This window comes from Micromesistius poutassou, assembly GCF_964030765.1.
Source record: "Micromesistius poutassou genome assembly, chromosome: 19".
NCBI classification, from domain to species: Eukaryota; Metazoa; Chordata; class Actinopteri; order Gadiformes; family Gadidae; genus Micromesistius; species Micromesistius poutassou.
The window spans coordinates 14441484-14460442 of NC_140289.1; positions in this window are offsets into that span (position 1 = coordinate 14441484).

Consider the following 18959-nt stretch of genomic DNA (forward strand, 5'->3'; position numbering starts at 1 on the left):
GGTCACTCGCGCTCTCCCTAAATCCATTAGCAGTCCCGGCATGGATCCTCTTCTCACTGCGCCAAGAAACCAGCCCCAGTTCAAGGGACGGCGGGGTGTCCATGTCGAGAGGTGAAAAAAAAATCCGGTGGGGGCCCCATACATACATCGGGCTGCTGGGTTGGTTTTGTTTTAGGGGGGGGAGGTGGTGGGGGGTAAGGGTGGTGGGAGGGGGGCGTGGGGGGTGGGGGAGGGGGGGGTGGGCACAGCTATGCGCTATCCGCACGAGCGTGTTCCGGTGGCGGGGTAGAGCGGTGCGAGCGGTCGGAGCGGTGCGAGGAAGCGGGAGGGGAGAGTCGCGATAGCAGCCCTGTGTGTGTGTGAGGCACCTCGACTCGCCTACGATCCCATTATGCTGCACTGCTGCACAGACGCTGACGTCGAGCCAAGCCTGGTGCTGTGAGCGCGGAGGCCCGCAGAGCACAGCCTTCCCGAAGAAGAGGAGGAGGAGGAGAGGAGAGAGAGAGAGCGAGAGAGAGAGAGAGAGAGAGGAGAGAGAGAGAGAGAGAGAGAGAGAGAGAGAGAGAGAGAGAGAGAGAGCGGTTTGATATAGAGAGGGAAGGCGAGACAGAGAGTGAGAGAGACAGGGGGGGATGGAGAAAGAGAGAGAGAGAGAGGGGGGAGAGTGAAAGTTAGAGAGAGAGAGAGAGAGGGAGGGGAGAGAGAGACACACACATAGAGAGAGAGAGGGGGTGGAGGAGAGAGGGGGGTATTAGAGAAGGTTGATAGAGGAATGAGAGAGAGGGAGATAAAGAGTGAGACACACATAGAGAGAGAGAGAGAGAGAGAGAGAGAGAAGAGATGAGAGAGAGAGAGAGAGAGAGAGAGAGAGGACCTGGTGCGGGGCAGCTCTATAACTTGGCAGCAGTCCATCCCTCATCATTGGGGGTGTCAGTACAGTCCATTAAGGAGCATTGCAATTAACCCAGATGGTTCACCCTGACGGGAGGTAATATATACATTACAAACATGGCGCCCCACCCCCCCCCCCCCCCCCCCCAAACGGGGGGACAAAGTAGAACAAATATGGAATGGATTTTTTTTCCTCATCTACACTCCACTCTTTGGATATAGGCCACTTCTCTTGATGGATGCTCACTTAAAACAGATCAATTCAAACCACGTTGTCTCCTGAAATGGTACACGTATAACGGTACGGATTGGCCCATCAGGTGATAGCGTGGTCGTACTTTGTTTATTAAAAACTGTCTTTAAATTGTGCGTTTTGTCATGAAACATATGTAGGCCTATTGTCTGTTCTATGCTGCCCTCTTGGGCCAGGTCTCTCTTGAAAAATAGATTATAATGTTAATGAGGCTTTTACCTGGTTGAATAAAGGTGTAAATAAAAAAATTATGTCGCATTATAATGTATGTTTCAGTTGCCTTACCGGCACGGACATACTGTAGCCCCGCTGCCGGGGTCCAGGACCACGGACATACTGTAGGCCCCGCTGCCGGGCTCCAGGACCACGGACATACTGTAGCCCCCGCTGCCGGGCTCCAGGACCACGGACAGAGCCCAGGACCACGGACATACTGTAGCCCCGCTGCCGGGGGTCCAGGACCACGGACATACTGTAGCCCCGCTGCCGGGCTCCAGGACCACGGACAGAGCCCCGCTGCCGGGGTCCAGGACCACGGACAGAGCCCCGCTGCCGGGCTCCAGGACCACGGACAGAGCCCCGCTGCCGGGGTCCAGGACCACGGACAGAGCCCCGCTGCCGGGGTCCAGGACCACGGACAGAGCCCCGCTGCCGGGGTCCAGGACCACGGACAGAGCCCCGCTGCCGGGCTCCAGGACCACGGACAGAAGGACCCCGCCGCGTCTCAGAGCCCCGCCGGGGAATTGGAAATCCAGAACAGTCTGAGTCAGTTGAGCGGTTGGGTTGGTTCGGGCTCCATGGAGGACCTCAATTGTAACCATCCTCATACGGCATTTATACTGAGTTCGTGAATCCTTTCCATTAAAGCCTGCAGGATATTGTTTCCTCATACAGAGCTGACAACAAGCATACTTTTTTTTTTTGTAAATCTCAAATTCAGTTCTGGCGACAACCATTTAATTATTCTCAATTCCATTTCAATAGTGTGGGACCAAATGTGTAATTTCGACAGATGTTGCCACAAGGCAAGGACTTCCTGTGCAAACATTATTTGAAAAGAAACCTTCAGGTGAAATAGGACCCGCTCATGCAATTGGCTACAAATCGGAATCGGGTTTAAACGTAATTGGCAACCACAGCCATACGCGGTCTGTGAGGCGTATTGCAAAAGAGCTTACTGCCTTTTTGGCTCGTGTGTCAAACGAGGAATTTCGTTTATGCGTAAAGATGGAAATCTAGCGATTGATATCTCTACGGCTCTGCATAGGTGCGCCATAAATGGAGCGTCCCTAGCCCGCCCCAGCGTAGAGCTGTATCACAGCTACAGTAGGCCTACAGCCAGCTCGTCCTTTTAAATGAGCTGAGGGGAGATTTAATCTCGGGGAAGAATTTCAAGAGAACTGAAAGAGGTCTTTGACTTCATGATGAACGCCCCCCATTGTGCGTATTATGCCTACGTGTGAATGGCTGGCCTGTGTTAGTGTGTGTGTGTGTGTGTGTGTGTGTGTGTGTGTGTGTGTGTGTGTGTGTGTGTGTGTGTGTGTGTGTGTGTGTGCGTGCGTGCGTGCGTGCGTGTGTGTGTGTGTGTGTGTGTGTGCGTGTGTGTGTGCGAAGGGCGAGGGTACGTGCACGTGTGTAACACGACAACGTCAAACGTGGAGTATATCTGCCAGCGCTCTCTCCGCAACAAACCAAAAAGAAAAACAGGCAAAGACAGGGGCCAGTCGAGAGGTCATTTCACGGGCTTTCAGTCGGCGATGTGTGCACATAGATTTGTAATGGACTCATGCAGCACGGCTAGTCGGTAGGACTATAGGCACAGCCAGCAACACGCAAGCCATGTGAGGAGATCATAGCGCGGTGCAGCACTCATCATCATGCTACCATCTGGTCTATTAGCATAATGACGGAGAAATCAGGCTTCTCCGTAAGCCTGTTGAGCCTCCAACACGGCATGAAAGGAATGCTTCTATCGAGCCTCGAGTGAAGACGCCCGTGCACGCTATGTGTGCTGTAACAGCGCCCTCTGGCCGCGGATGCAGACATGGCGTGTTTACAGCGCCGAGGGTTGTCAGATGGGAGGCACCGGGCGCCCTGCGTCCTAGCCAATCCCGTGGTTTATGTTTAATTCGAATGTGAAGACACTATGCAACACTTACAATTTTAATGTGATTAATATAGAGGGGGAAGCAGACTTTGGGACCCTGGGGGTCTACTAGTGAAATACATACTTTGATTTTAGTTCCACAATGAAAAACAATACATGTTGATCTACTCAATGAGTCAAGTCAAACTGGTTTAGCATCAATTCAACAAACAGGTTTAACAGAGCATGTCTTAACATCAACATATCAGGTCATGACAATGAATCACTACTTTGGCTATTGAACGACCTTCCTTTAAAGGCGCTGTCGGTAAAGTTGTACAGAAACCAGCAGGAAAAGCAGAATAGAGCAAGAATTCCCCCCTCCCTCTCTACCATTCGCCGCCATTGAGAAGTTCTGCATTTGGGCATCCATGATGGACTCCCTGAACCAATCAGAGTAGAGATGGCCGGATTGGTCAGAAATGAGCCTGGAACGGTCTAGAATCTAAATCATCCATAGGACGGCGCTGTCAAGTCGAAACAGATATCACCCCGAGTATCTCTTATTTCACTCACTAGTTGCTGTCAGATGACTATGTCGTTTCTCACATAACACCCAGATTAAAGCTCTTGAAAAGCACTTTTAAGTAGATTAGTTAGTAGTTAGTTGAGGGCTTTCACTTGCTGTTTCACTGCTGCTCCAAAGTAATAAGGTATATTTTACTTATTAAGAGTACTTCTACTTTAAAATGTCACATTTTTGTCAATAAACCTGGCCTCCTCTTGGGTCGCTGAAGTGGGGGATGCATATATATGTCATTTAGTAAAATACTGCATGAATATAAAACTAACAGTTAGGAGCTGACAGTAGCTCCGGAGGTAGAGCCATTGACTCAGCTAGTTCGATCCCAGAGTGCTGAGGCGCCCGGGGCCAGCTGCAGCCCCTCACTGCTCCCCACCAGCTGTCTGTCGTGAGGCTGACTCAGCCATGGGTGGGTGTGTGAATGTGTGTATGAATGGTTGTGTATTTGTCTTTAGGGCTTGTACATCATGACCCCCACATTGCAATGACACATTCATTTGGGAAGTATATGAGCACGGAATGTTATCGGTAGCCTTGCCGGTTTGGTCATTTTTTTTTGTAATTAATTGTTAAGTTATTCTTGTTAAGTTGTTGTGTGTGAAGCTGCCATAGCGTTATATCCTCGAGTATCGCCAACACAAAAATCCCATGATGTGTTGTGATGAAGCAGCCCTATAATCTGTCTCTCTCTCTTCCTCTTTGACATGCTGCTGAAGAGAGCTGGGGCACAGTCTCAGGGAAACCATGGTAACGGCTGGAGCCCCCTCCCCCTCCCCCCCCCAAGCCCCCAAGCCCCCAAGCCCCCACCCCCCACATACACACACACACAGATACAAACACACACAGACATATTTATTCATTCACCACTCTGGTTTAAAGATACATATCCACAGTGTGCCGGCGTCAGCGGTGTGTGTCCCGCTGCACAGAGAGGCTGTGCTGGGGCCTCGGCTCCCACTACAGGCCTTGGGGGCCACAATTAGTCAGCTGAGACTGTAATTAAGGACCTCTCTGAACGCTGCCACTTCACGTTAGCCCTCCCTGACGGATGCACCGCATACACACCCACACGCACGCACACACACACTCACTCAGACACACACACACACACACACACACACACACACACACACACACACAGATAGCACACACTCACACAAACACTCACACACACACACACACACACACACACACACACACACACACGCACACACACACACAAACGCTCACACACACACACAAACGCTCACACACACACACACACACACACCCCCACACACACACACACACACACACACACACACACACACACACGGCACACACTCACACAAACGCTCACAGACAGACAGACTGACACACACACATACTCATGGAAAAATAGACTGACAGACATAAACACACTCAGACAGACAGGCCGACAGGCAGACACACACATATACACAAAGACACACACACAGATGAACAAGAGGTTGACATTTTGTTAATGAAACAACCAAAATGAAACAACTTTGATCTTTGATTAGTAGTAGGTTGAAAGTAGAATCTGTTGAAAATGTATAACATAACTCGCAATTTGGGCGTCAGGTTTCCAGCTGCTGGTCAGAACTGGAGTCAGGGTTCGTTTGCGTCACTCCAGTGCTTTTCCCCTGCAGGAGGACTTTAATTCCAGCTCAGTATGATGACTTAGTGTGAGTAAGAGGAGCCACATGTCCACAGTGGGTCGTCAGAGGAACAAAGGTTATAAGAGGGGGGCCAAGGTTCTTCCCAATGTCTACTTACTAACTAGTTAGGCTACAGCCGTACCAGCCAGGAAGGTGTGACTTGGTACATTTTGTATGGATGTATTTGCCTGTGCCCACGTGTATCCGTGATACTGTGTGTCTGTCTGTATGCCTGTCTGCTCTGATCAGAAGAGCACATCTCAGAGAACACGCTCTGTGAGCGCCACACAAAACCTAGGAACGCAAGTTTCCATTTTATTAAGCCTGGGATTGTCTGTTGTTGTTGTTGTTGTTGTTGTTCTAGATCACCTCAGCAGTTCCATTACCTGTCATATGTGTTCTTAGTTAATGAGGAGAGGCTGAACAGAGAGGGGGAGAGAGAGAGAGAGAGAGAGAGGAGAGAGAGAGAGAGGAGAGAGAGAGAGAGAGAGAGAGAGAGAGAGAGAGAGGGGAGAGAGAGAGAGAGAGAGAGTGTTGAAAACTGTTGTGAAGGAGTGTGTGCGTGTGTGGGGGGGTGTGAGCGGGGTGGAGGGGGAGTGGGGGGGCTGGGGTGGTTGTTGTCAGCAAAAATGGATGCTTCCGGAACTCATTAAAGGGGCTGTCTGTGGGGCTCTGCAGCATCAGGGAGGAATTCCATCCATCATGGCCCTCCATGACATTAATATCTGTCACCCACCTCTGACAACGCAATACTGCTGCCCTGGATAAAGACATCGCCTCACAACACTGTGTGTGTGTGTGTGTGTGTGTGTGTGTGTGTGTGTGTGTGTGTGTTTGTGTGTGTATGTGTGTGTGTGTGTGTGTGTGTGTGTGTGTGTGTGTGTGTGTTTGAGAGAGAGAGAGAGAGAGAGATATAAACAGAGAGAGAGAGATGGTGTCTGAATCGGATTATTTATGTGTGTGTGTGTGTTTGCGCTCGCGCGCGCGTGTGTGTGTGTGTGTGTGTGTGTGTTTATACATTAACAGTTTTTTCTGTTGTTCTATTTGTCATCGTCAACGTAGACATGTAAATGGTAACACTCTCGAAGTGCTCATCTTCGTGCGTGTGTGAGTGTGTGTGTATGTTGTGTGTCAATGTTTCTTTCCCCCTGTGTCATTCCCGCAGGGCCACAGCCATGTTCTGTGTGAGCTATAGCTCCAGGGCCACACTAATCCTGGCCCGCTCAGGGGCCGATGCTAGTGCTATGGGAACAGAACCATTTCATTTAAAGGGACAGTTTGCAGATTTAACACATTAGGGTAGACTTTTTTAATAATGAAGTTTGACTTCCCAATATAATCTGTGTAATTAGCTTTAGTTTCTAATGGGCGGGTGCCATCAATTATGCACTTGGCATCACTTTGCCACGTCGTCGGTTGTGCAGAAGAAAGACTGTTTTGACTACAACCTTTATTTTTCCATTTGGAACGACACACACATAATTACACACACAATCATACACACACAAACACCCACTTACACACTCACTTACACACGCACACACACACACACACACACACACACACACACACACACACACACACACAGACACACACACACACAGACACACACACACACACACACACACACACACACACACACACAATGGCAAGCATTTACCGAAACTCAGCAGCATATCTCTGAGCGGGCCTGAAGTGGGCAGATACCTGCAGGGGGGGAGGAGCTCACAACCGGAAGTGGGAGGGGCTTGTTTGTTTGTTAGTTTCAAAAACCAAACAACGTGAACAATCTAAAATCAATACAAGAATATAACATAATATAAATGACTCAATGTAGTTGGTCGCAGATTTACATGCGACTCTGAGGCCAACATGTCTGATAGCTGACAGGTTGGTAGTAGCTATAGGGAACTTAAACAATAGCCGCGTTTACATGGACACTTCTGATCCCATTTGATTTTTAATCCGAATAGATCTAGTCCTATCATGCGATCAGGATGTACTGTATATATGGCATTTACAAAAGTGGTAAGCGTACCACGGAATTAGCTCAGGGGGTAGAGCGGGTTGGCTGGTTGGATCCCCGGCTCCTCCTAGCTGAGTGTCGAGGTGTCCCTGAGCAAGGCACCTCACCCTGACCGCTCCCGACCAGCTGGCTGTCGCCCTGCGTGGCTGACGCCGCCGTCGGTGTGTGAATGTGTGAATGAATGGGTGAATGTCGGGCAATGTTGTAAAGCGCTTTGGGTGGCCACTGGTTACAAAAAATGCGCTATATAAATGCAGTCCATTTACCATTTACCATTTACGTTTGTATGTCTCTCGCGTACACCTGACACATCTGGACCGGCGGCGACATAATGGACATCTTATCACTATTTGGCATTTATATGTATTTGATTTTAATGAAAGCCCAGCAGGAGAGAGCTTTTCTCTGCCTGCTCCTTCAATTTAGACGAAGGAGGACAGCACAGCGACGTGTTTCTCGTCCGGTCTTATATCTACCCCCCCCTCCTCCGCCGCAAACAACACGTATTTGGATGAGGGTGTGCAGCCAAGACTGTTGGGAGAGAGTGCTGTTATGTAAGGGATAATGTATAGACCGCCGGTCATTATCCGGAAAATAAGCCCAGACAGGGTGAACCAGACACTGACGCAAAGTGGCGGTGTCTTGCGCCCTGAAGGGTATTATTTTCGATAATGATAACAGCGTTCTATACATTATCCCGCTTATTACACGGCTACTTGCCAAAACGAAAAAAAAATAACTTCACACGGTGTGTCTTCTTACAATTTATTTGTTACCAGCATTCGTAGTGTTGATCAGCAGGAAATAGTTCGCCAAAGATGTTGACATCGCTTCACAACCGAATACGCTGGGGTTGATAAGTTACCGAACTACTATCCACTTTCCTTGACAGCGGTCAAGTTCGGGGTGCATAAAAGTACAGAAGGACGAATAGTGTATACATGTTGATTATAGCGGACTACACCACCTCTTCTATTCCGCATGGAATTCTATTCAGAGAATTGTATTCCGATTGAGGCGTATGCATGATTTTTATTCCGATTTTTTTATTCCGCTGATCTTCCACTTCTAGAAGATCTTCCACTTCTTCCACTTCTTCCACTCGGATCAGAAGTGTCCATGTAAACGCGCCTAATGTGTGTAACATGCAATGGGAATGCAGTTTAGCTAGCTAAATGAATTAAAAAATGATCATACAGTGCTGGGGTAATAAATTAAGAGGTTATACATCGTTGTTATCACATTGCTTGTCAAACTTTTTACTTTTATGTGGATAAGAGTAAATGTATTCGTTTTGGGGAAAAGTCTTCTTTATCTGAGTAGTTTAGGATACAATCCATAACAGAATGATGGGGGGTTTCTGTCACACTGTCACACTGAAGGTTTTCAGTGTGACAGTGTGGATTTCTTTGCAGCTATACGTTATGGTGCACTCTTATAAACCAATATTATTTGTTAGGATGTGCTTATTACTTCCACCCCTGGATCAGCAGTAACAACCATTTGCTCCGCGGAAAACGTGCCCCACACAGCCAATGTTTGGTTGGATGAGGAGAGCATGAGGAAGGTGTTGCCAGATTTCCCGCCCAATCTGGCAACCCTGGCTGCAGTGCCAGATTTGGGCGGGAATTCTGGCCCAATCTGGCAACACCGTAGGAGGAGGAGGTGGAGGAGGAGAGGCAGGTGGCGCAGGAGTCACCGCAGGAGGTGGAGGAGGGGGGTGAGGACATGGACCCCTTCTGCATCATCCTCCAGTACCCAGAAGGCATGGAGCTTTGTTTAGACTCCTGTGCTTCTGTTGACAATCTCCAATTGCACACAAAGTACCCTGTGTAGGAAATTAACTTAACTTAACTTAGCAGTGATTTTCATTTTGTTGTGGGAAAGGGTTCTGTTTAAAGGGACATTCCCTACAAATCAAGAGATAAATACAAACAATGTTTGTGCAACAGCGCAATGGTGTAAAAATTGTAAAATGTATCACTAGCTGAAAACGTACTGCACTGGGACGCGAGGATCTCAGATCAGATCCTACAGCCATCTGAAGAGCCACACACAAAACCAAACTTGCCCTTGCGAGATCGTCGATGATGATTAGAGAGGTTGATGGATCGCTTCAGACCTGACCTGCTCTCAGGGTTTACAGGTGAGTAGCTCAGCTGTACATTTGTGGACCGCTGAAATCTAAATTGGATGAAATCAGCAAATAAGAAAAAAAAAATAATAATACTACCAATACACACCTCACCGCCTACACACCTACGAGCAAACGCCTGTCCCAAGCGGTCCGCAGGGACACCTCGTCACTCCTAGACGCAACTATGGCTCTGACAGGGGAGGCTCTTTGTTCTTCAGCACAGGTCGTTTTATTCCCCAAAACACACACACACACACACACACACACACACACACACACACAAGCATGTGCACACACACACACACACACACACACACACACACACGCACAAGCACACGCACACACACACACACACACACACACACACACACACACACACACACACACACACACACACACACACACATAAGCACACACACACACACACACACACACACACACACACACACAAGCACATGCACACACACACACACACACACACACACACACACACACACACACACACACACACGAGCACATGCACACACACACACACACACACACACACACACACGAGCACATGCACACACACACACACACACACACACACACACACACACACACACACACACACACACACACACACACACACACACACACACACAATGGTTTAATATTAGCTTTCTATTCCAGTTCCTGCAGCCTTCTGAACTTGTGGATAGAATAATGTTCAGCAAATTCCATATTTTCCTTTGTCATTAGGTGAGTGCTGCATGCAGCGCCAAACTATTGTTCTTTTTCCTTCTTTCTTTCTTTCTTTCCTTCTTTCTCTCTTTCTTTCTTTCTTTCTTTCTTTCTTTCTTTCCTTCTTTCCTTCTTTCTTTCTTTCTTTCTTTCTTTCTTTCTTTCTTTCTTACTCTCTACAAACTTTGGGAGCCATCTCCTTCGTCAATCTTTCACCTAGAGACTCACCTAGAGACTTTCACCGATTCCAATTTCTAAATGTTCAGAATAGCATGGAATCACGCGCTTCAATTATTTGAAATATTTTTAAAACTTTTTTAAGATATTCTACTTTTAAAATATAATTTCAAGTCAATGGGAGGACGTCCACTCATTCTCTGACACTTCAACTACTTCAGACTTCGTAACTTGGTCAACACTATCAGATCAGAGCAGCTATATTTGATCTCAAGTCTATTCAAACTTGATCACTTTAGCTATTTGTTTAATTCACTCACTGCATTTTCTGTAGAAAATGTATTTTCGAGTTTGTTATGTAATCAAAAATCCCCTCTCAATTTAAGATCAGACATATCCATAAATCATGTGGACCACATTGTGTGTAATTGAAGGTGGTCATTTTAGAAGAAGACTTTACAAGTTTTCCTGACATTACACAGAAAAATAGACCAGACGGACATTATGGTCCAGGAGCCAAACATTTAAATGTAAAAAATGGCATATATATATATATATATATATATATATATACATATATATGGATGTATATGGAACGACTGGTTTCAGAATTGTATCCATCCTGTGGTGGGGCTGATCATCGTTTTCGAGGGATCCACCTCGAAAACGAGATGCTTCATCTCAAGGGGTAATCCTCTCTACAGCAATAAACATTTCAAAATTAAAAAATTCAAATTTAACTTTGACCGGAAATGATAGCGCCCCCTATTGGAGAATTGGCACCACACTTTTTGGACACTTTTTGCTCACAGGGAATACAAATGTCATTGAACAGTTGGAAAACTTTTGTGCAATCAGGGGCTGGACCTTTAGGAGCTACCAATCCAGAATAATAATACCTAAACCCTGGAATAACAATAGGTATCCACAGATACTCTGTTAATAACTTAAATGATGACTTCAACTGTGATACAGGTCTATATGGATGAAGCTAAAGAGAGACAGACAAGAGAGACAAAGACCTGGTGGTGGTACAGACAGAAGAGAAAGACAACAAGGACAGAAAGGGAGGACAGAGCGAACACTATAAAAACACATTCAAGTTGTAAAAATGATGAGTAAAGTACAACAACAATGCAAGTTATATCTTTTGTAATCAAATTAATTGAATGAATGAGTATTTCAGAGAGGCACATCATAAATGATTGTGATTAATGCCTTTGCCAAAGCCCCTCCCACTGTGGGCCTCCTCAGCACGCGTACATCTCAATGACACGCTTAAGTAAAGTAAAAGAACACTATTTAAAAACTCTCCCCAGTACCGCTCGCCACATTGGTTAAATCGGCCAACATTAAAATTACAATTACAGCCAATGATCTGATCAGACATTTATGGTATTGAGTTAAATGTATAAATATGTGTTAACATCTTTGAATGATTATTAATACTGGAATGACTATCCCAGTAATAACAGTATTAGTAATAAACACGCCACCGAGATGTCTTCACTGCTGCCCGACCCCCTGGCCCAGGTGGCTGTTTTTAAGACGTTCATTTGGGAGTGGGCAGGCTGTTACAAGCCAGATCGAGCAGGTGGTTACATTCCTCTCTGAGCTCTCTTCCCGAGTGTGTGTGTGGTAATGGCTGCTTTATCCTGTTTGCCTAATTCCCCGATGCATCACCGCGGTGCAGCCTCACCAGCCCCGAGCTGCGCTGGAAGACTCTTTTATTCTAAGGAAGGTTCCCAACTGATGGAAACGACCAAGAAGTATAAGTGGCCAGCTCGCAGCCATGCTGAGAGCTGTTTGAATTCTCTAAGTGCTAAGGAAAGGCGCTCCAATGCTTCCTGTCATCTCTCCTTAGGCATAAGGTACAGTGGACCATCCTTTATGAGAGATATGGAGACAATGCCGTCCCACAATTCCCTGCAGCAGTATCATTTAAACGCACCATCGATCAACACGACTGACAATTGTTTAAATCAATCATACTAATCGGGATTCATGTGGATAAATACGAGTGCACAGGAGGGTGAGTGTGAGAGACCATTCTCAATCGGACAACCATTTTGTTGAACTTTGGTAGCCTATATTCCTTTTATTAAAAGTGGTTAGGAAAGGACACAGGACATCATTTGTTTGACTACTCAAGGTAAGGTATGGCAAATGAAACCAGCCATCCACCACCCAAAGCACACACTACCTCTATCAAAGCATACCAACGAGGGCTGAGAGAGAGACTGAGATGGTCTTGCTGCAGGCCACACTGAGGGGTGGGTGGATGCGTGGTGGGTGGATGCGTGGTGGGTGGATGCGTAGTGGGTGGTTGCGTGGTGGGTGGATGCGTAGTGGGTGGTTGCGTGGTGGGTGGATGTGTGGTGGGTGGATGCGTGGTGGGTGGATGTGGGGTGGGTGGATGCGTGGTGGGTGGATGTGGGGTGGGTGGATGTGGGGTGGGTGGATGTGGGGTGGGTGGATGTGGGGTGGGTGGATGTGGGGTGGGTGGACGCATGGTGGGTGGATGTGGGGTGGGTGGACGCGGGGTGGGTGGACGCGTGGTGGGTGGATGCGTGGTGGGTGGATGCGTGGTGGGTGGACGTGGGGAGCTACGTCTGGGCTTGATGTTAATGGCGGCGTCAGAGAGAGGGTTCAGCTTCTCGGACACTTCCAGTATAACGCCACGGTGTGTGTGGACCTGTGGAGCTCGGGCCGAGCAGCAGCAGATGATATTTAAGTTGGTGTCCTGAGAGTGTGGTATGTATAAAGCCACGGTGCGTGGCGCTTTTCATTAACAACATCATTATTATATTATCATTATTACACTCATACACAACAACACTACAAAAAAGTACCACAAAGTTCCCTTATCCTTCTATGACCTGGCCTTGTGACTGTTTTTATCTCTCTCCCTTTCCTTCCTCTTTCTCACACTCTCTATTCCTCTCTCCCTCTCTTGCTCCTTCTTTCCTGCAATCTCATCTCTCTCTGTCTCTCTCTCTGTCTCTCTCTCTGTCTCTCTCTCTGTCTCTCTCTTTGTCTCTCTCTGTCTCTCTCTCTGTCTCTCTCTCTGTCTCGCTCACAACCCCATCCCTGCTTCCGTATGTCTTCCTCTCACTCTATTTGATCGCCCTCTATTTCTCCCTCTCCCTTGCAGTCCAATTCCTCCCTCTCTCTCTCTGCCTCCTTCCCTCCCTTAATCTCACTCTCCCTCTGTCTCTTCCTCGATCTCTTTCCATCTCCCGCTCCCTCTATCTGTCTCTCACCCCTTCTCTCCCCCTCTCTCCCCCTCCCTCTATCTGTCTCCCCCTTCTCCCTCTATCTGTCTCTCCCCCCCTCCCTCTATCTGTCTCTCCCCCCTCCCTCTATCTGTCTCTCCCCCCCTCCCTCTATCTGTCTCTCCCCCCCTCCCATTGCTTCCTCCCTCTCCCTCTCTGCCTCCGCCTGTCCCAACCCTGCAGCATCTGAATTGAACAGTCAGTCGATAATGTTGTAAATCAGGCTGGATGGATACGGATGGCTTCTCCATTATTCCATGCGGGTTAACCCACATCTGCTTGTGTAACAAATAGCTCCCATTAAGACGAGTGTGTACAGCACAATCACCTTGTGGTCGTCAACAGAGTACCGCATTCAGGGTTGAAGAGGGACACTGAAGTCATCCACACGCCCATTGGCCGACTGGACTGATTGGCCGATAGAGATTCATCAGCCAATCGGCATGTCAGCAGACTTTTGTCAACAGCCAATCACCTTCAAAGACGAATGAATACATTTATCTGATATTCGTGCAGTATTGATCCGAAAAATGCATGCCTGCATGTATGCATAATGTACAATTGATCATGTTATCATGTTTTCTATTATGGTATTTTACTGGTGGAATAACATCTGTAGGGTGAGAAGCTCAGCCGTCCGCGAGGAGCCGTGAGGGGGTTCATCTGGTCAGGACTATATCTCCACACTGGCCTGGGAACGCCTCGGGACCCCCCCGTCAGAGCTGGTCAATGTGGCCCCCGGGAAAGGGAAGTCTGGGGCCCCCTGCTGGAGCTGCTGCCCCCGCGACCCCACCCCGGATAAGAGGTTTTGAAGATGAGGGTGAGGAATAATATCTATGAATCAATTCACCCAAATCCCCCACAGAGTAAACCACACTATTTCCCCCCAAAACAGGGGTAGAAGAACTCATCAGCCCGTGTTGATGGTCGTTTCTTAGAACGCAGCCATGCTCAGATGCTCTCACACCCTGGCTTACACGGTGTCCCGCACCAGGTGGACCCACCGCCCCCATCCAGGACATGATGGTACTGGACCCTGTGGGTAATCCCCAGTCCTCCACCCGGTCCCCCCTACACGGCGACTCACGGCCCCCCCTACACGGCGACTCACGGCCCCCCCTACACGGCGACTCAGGGGCAGGCCCCTGGACAGGAAGTCCTGTACGTGTGGGGAACATGCAACACGTGTTTCCTGCAGAGTTTGACACTTGGTTTGATATGGCCCTTTCACTATGAATAAAGATTCAAGATTCAAGGGAAATTGCTGTGCAACAATTGCGATGTAAAAGTGGAGAAGAATACAAAAAAATAAAAGAAGTAACAAAATGCAACAAAGTTTAAGCACAATAGGATAAAGTTTAAGCACAATAGGATCAAGTTTAAGCACAATAGGATAAAGACTAACATAAAATAAATTACAACAGTAACTAAATGCAACAATGCCACAAAAATGACAGTTAACGTAGGTATATATAATATACAACAATACGCAAGTTTGCTGTGTGATGAAGTGATAAAGAGATAGCTTGTGGTCGATCTTAATATCAGGTTTGAGTAAGTAGAGAATAGATAGAGCCGGTTGAAAGCCTTTTCTTTGTCCCTCTATTATTATTTAGTCCTTCTCTGTGTGGGTAGATGTTGTGACTTCTCTTTCAGCGTCATCTCTTTTTCTCTGGTGTGTGCTTTCTGTTGCACCATCATTCATCAACACTGTGGATCAATACAAGCTCCACCTCCCTTCTGCCTCCCCCCCTCCCTTCTCTCACTCTAGTTTCTTGTCTTCGCTCCGTAAGTCAGCTTACAATAAGACGCACATGTAAGCTAAGGTTCCAGCAGCGCTTGGAAGACGAAGGACTTTCATTCATTCGTGATGAGAATGAATGGAAAACATTCACCTCTTCTAAGAGGTCCAGGTTAACCCATGGACTCAAACATGATAAGACAATACAATGTGTCTTGCTAAAATGTTAAATGGTAGAATAATATAAGTAATATATATCTTATGTTACTTAACAATGCCCGTGCTTATCAAATCTTTTTTTAAATCTAAAACATTAGAATTTTTTTGTGATTAATTCCCCAGAGGCTAATAGCCCTCTTTATCTCAAAACCACATTGTATTGCCAATTAATGTTGCCCATATATTTCTCAGTATCCAAGCAAATGCGCTTAAAATACTTTTTACTGATGACATTTTAAAGTATCTGGTAACAAAACTTGCTGAAACGACAATCTCAGACTTAATGGAGCCACAAAAATACCCTGGAACCGTTTCTGGTGCTTCTGCAATTAAAGCCATGAAATAAAGTCTTTGTTTTCCTCATCAAAGGCTTGATGAAGCCAGACACTTTGTTTAATGGTAGTTTGAATGGAGAGTGAGACAGGGAACAGGCAGTAATGGCACCGCATTTATTCAAGTTTGGTAACCCCACCGTCGCCATGGTAGGCTTGCCCCGCTCAACCTCTTTGTAATTAGCGAGAGAGAGGGAGTGAGGCTCCCACAACAACTGCCAAAGAAACAGCTTTCACGTCATCCAAACACAATCAGATGGACCCACAACTACAATGAATCTATAAATCATTTGTCATCCATCAACTGGTCCATCTTGATTATCTTTTGTTCCATGCTGTTGTTTGTTTGACATCCAATTATCATTCAGACATTTGAAGCTAATTGCAGGAAGTAAAGAAAAACAGTGAGAGGGGGATTTCTAACCCTCTTCTTGCTTTTTCTTATTTTCTTCCCCTTCTGGGGCCATTAATCCAATCACCATTGACGCTGGAATGAATGAATGAAATTATTTTCTCCCTCTGTGATATTGTTTGCTGCACCCTCTCCAAAGTGTACCTGTTAAACTCTTTGTGTTGATATTGTGTTTTAATGAAATGCTGCGTGACAGCGGGCCTCTTAAACCCTGGTTAGCATGCGGGCGTCAGATCCTGACAGCCCTGAAGCAGCGGAGCGGAGCACGGGGGGTCCTGATGAGATTACTGCTCGTCTCAGTGGGCCCCACTGTGGCTGCCTCCACTCAGCTCTCTAACCCTTCAATGACTCTGTTGGTGTTGTTGTTGTTGTTGTTGTTGTGTAGTCTGTCCCAACGTGCAACGGTAAGGGTATTGTCCCAATACCAACTTACCAACATTAAAACGATGATTGTTCAAGGGGCATGAGTGATATGACTCTTTTTATTTAAAAAAATCGCTGTAGATATACCCATTAAGGATGGTGAATCACTTCCTCGTCAAAATGCGCCTTCCATTTCAATTGACGCGCTCATGAGTGTTAACGAGTGTGTGCTTGCGTGTGTGGGTCTGGGTGCATTCTGTATGCAAATATCAGTGCGTGTGTTTATCTGTGTGACTGTGTTACTGCACCTGTGTGTCTGGGAGTCTGGGAGTGTGTTTGTGCGATTAGAGAAGTTTGTCGTCTCGGTGTAATCGGTGCGTCCCAGCCCCGGCCTCGAGCCGTCAGCGTCTCAGTGTGTGTTCAGAGAAACATTTAGAGAACGACTTGGGGCAGGAACAGGCTGAGGAACGCACCTGTGGCCCATCACAGCCTCCAAAGAGACTCTCCGTTATCCTACCCAACACAAACAGATTTTTGCAGGGCTCATAATTACATTTAAATATATATATATATATATACATATCTTTTTTATTGTTATTTTATTGTTTCCCCCTTTTGTTGGTAAAGCTCAAAAGGATAACGGTATTCTGCCGCTTTCCTCGGTAGGTCAAATCACATGTCGGCTGGTTTCCATGGAAACAAGCGTCTCTCCTGAGAGCGGGCTCCGGCGCGGCCCCGGAGGCCAGCCTTTGATTGATTGGTCGCTGGAGTGCAAGACGAACGATGACACGCCAGAGCCCGACTGACGTCTTAGACAGCTCACATGCGTGGAAGTGTGTGTGCTTGTGTGTTCACATACAGTGTGTGTGTGTGTGTGTGTTGATGTATGTGTGAATGTGTGGTGTGTGTGTGTTAGTGTGTGTGTGTGTGTGTTAGTGTGTGTGTGTGTGTGTGTGTGTGTGTGTGCTTGCGTGTTCACATACAGTGTGTGTGTGTGTGTGTTGATGTATGTGTGAATGTGTGGTGTGTGTGTGTTAGTGTGTGTGTGTGTGTGTGTGTGTGTGTGTGTGTGTTAGTGTGTGTGTGTGTGTGTGTGTGTGTGTGTGTGTGTGTGTGTGCTTGCGTGTTCACATACAGTGTGTGTGTGTGTGTGTTGATGTATGTGTGAATGTGTGGTGTGTGTGTGTGTGTGTGTGTGTGTGTGTGTGTGTGTTGATGTATGTGTGAATGTGTGGTGTGTGTGTGTGTGTGTGTGTGTGTGTGTGAATTGGTGTGTCTGTGTCGACATGCAGGCTTCACAGAGGAATTGACCCGACCTGAGAAAAATATCAATGAAAACTTTCCCACACATACAAAGACACACAGCCTCCAGCGCCCCGCGGCGGAGCACAAGGAACCCCTTTAAAGCAAGAGCTGCTGCTTTAACGTCAGGCAGAGGCCTGTTCATATTTTAACTAACGCTCTAATAATAATATAACAACATCTGCAAATGAGCTCCAGCTGCTGCCAGACATGGATGGATGGGTACTGTGACGGGAGGCAGAGCTGCTCAAGGACATATCTAGACGCCCGTAATCCAAGAATTATTATTTTATTTCCAGTCATTATTCCATCTCCTGATACCAACTCTTCCTCCCTGGACGTGGATCTGTATTATGCCCGCTATATTATCCATTTGCATACCCTTTATGCCTATTTGGCACAGCAACCAAACCTATGTGGTTGTTGATTCTAGCCAGCCGATACATTGAACGGCTGACCACTAACGCCAATCAGGACCAAACGTTGAGTTTAGAGCTGCCACCAATCAGCAGAGCAGCAGCTGGCTGAGTGTTCAGCAGATGCTGATCAGGGCGGTGCTGATGGCTCTCTCTTCGGGATTGAAGCAGCACAGCATCCCACACGTTTTTAAATTGACCTTCCCTGTCAGTACCCTTGACCAGTACTTATTGACCCTTTGTTAGCTGACTTTTCATTCATTTCACATGAATTACCAGACCAGTTCAACATTAACTGAGAAGTTTTAATTGTAATGTATATTGATGCATACATCAAACTCAAGGTGTCCGTTGTTCCAGCA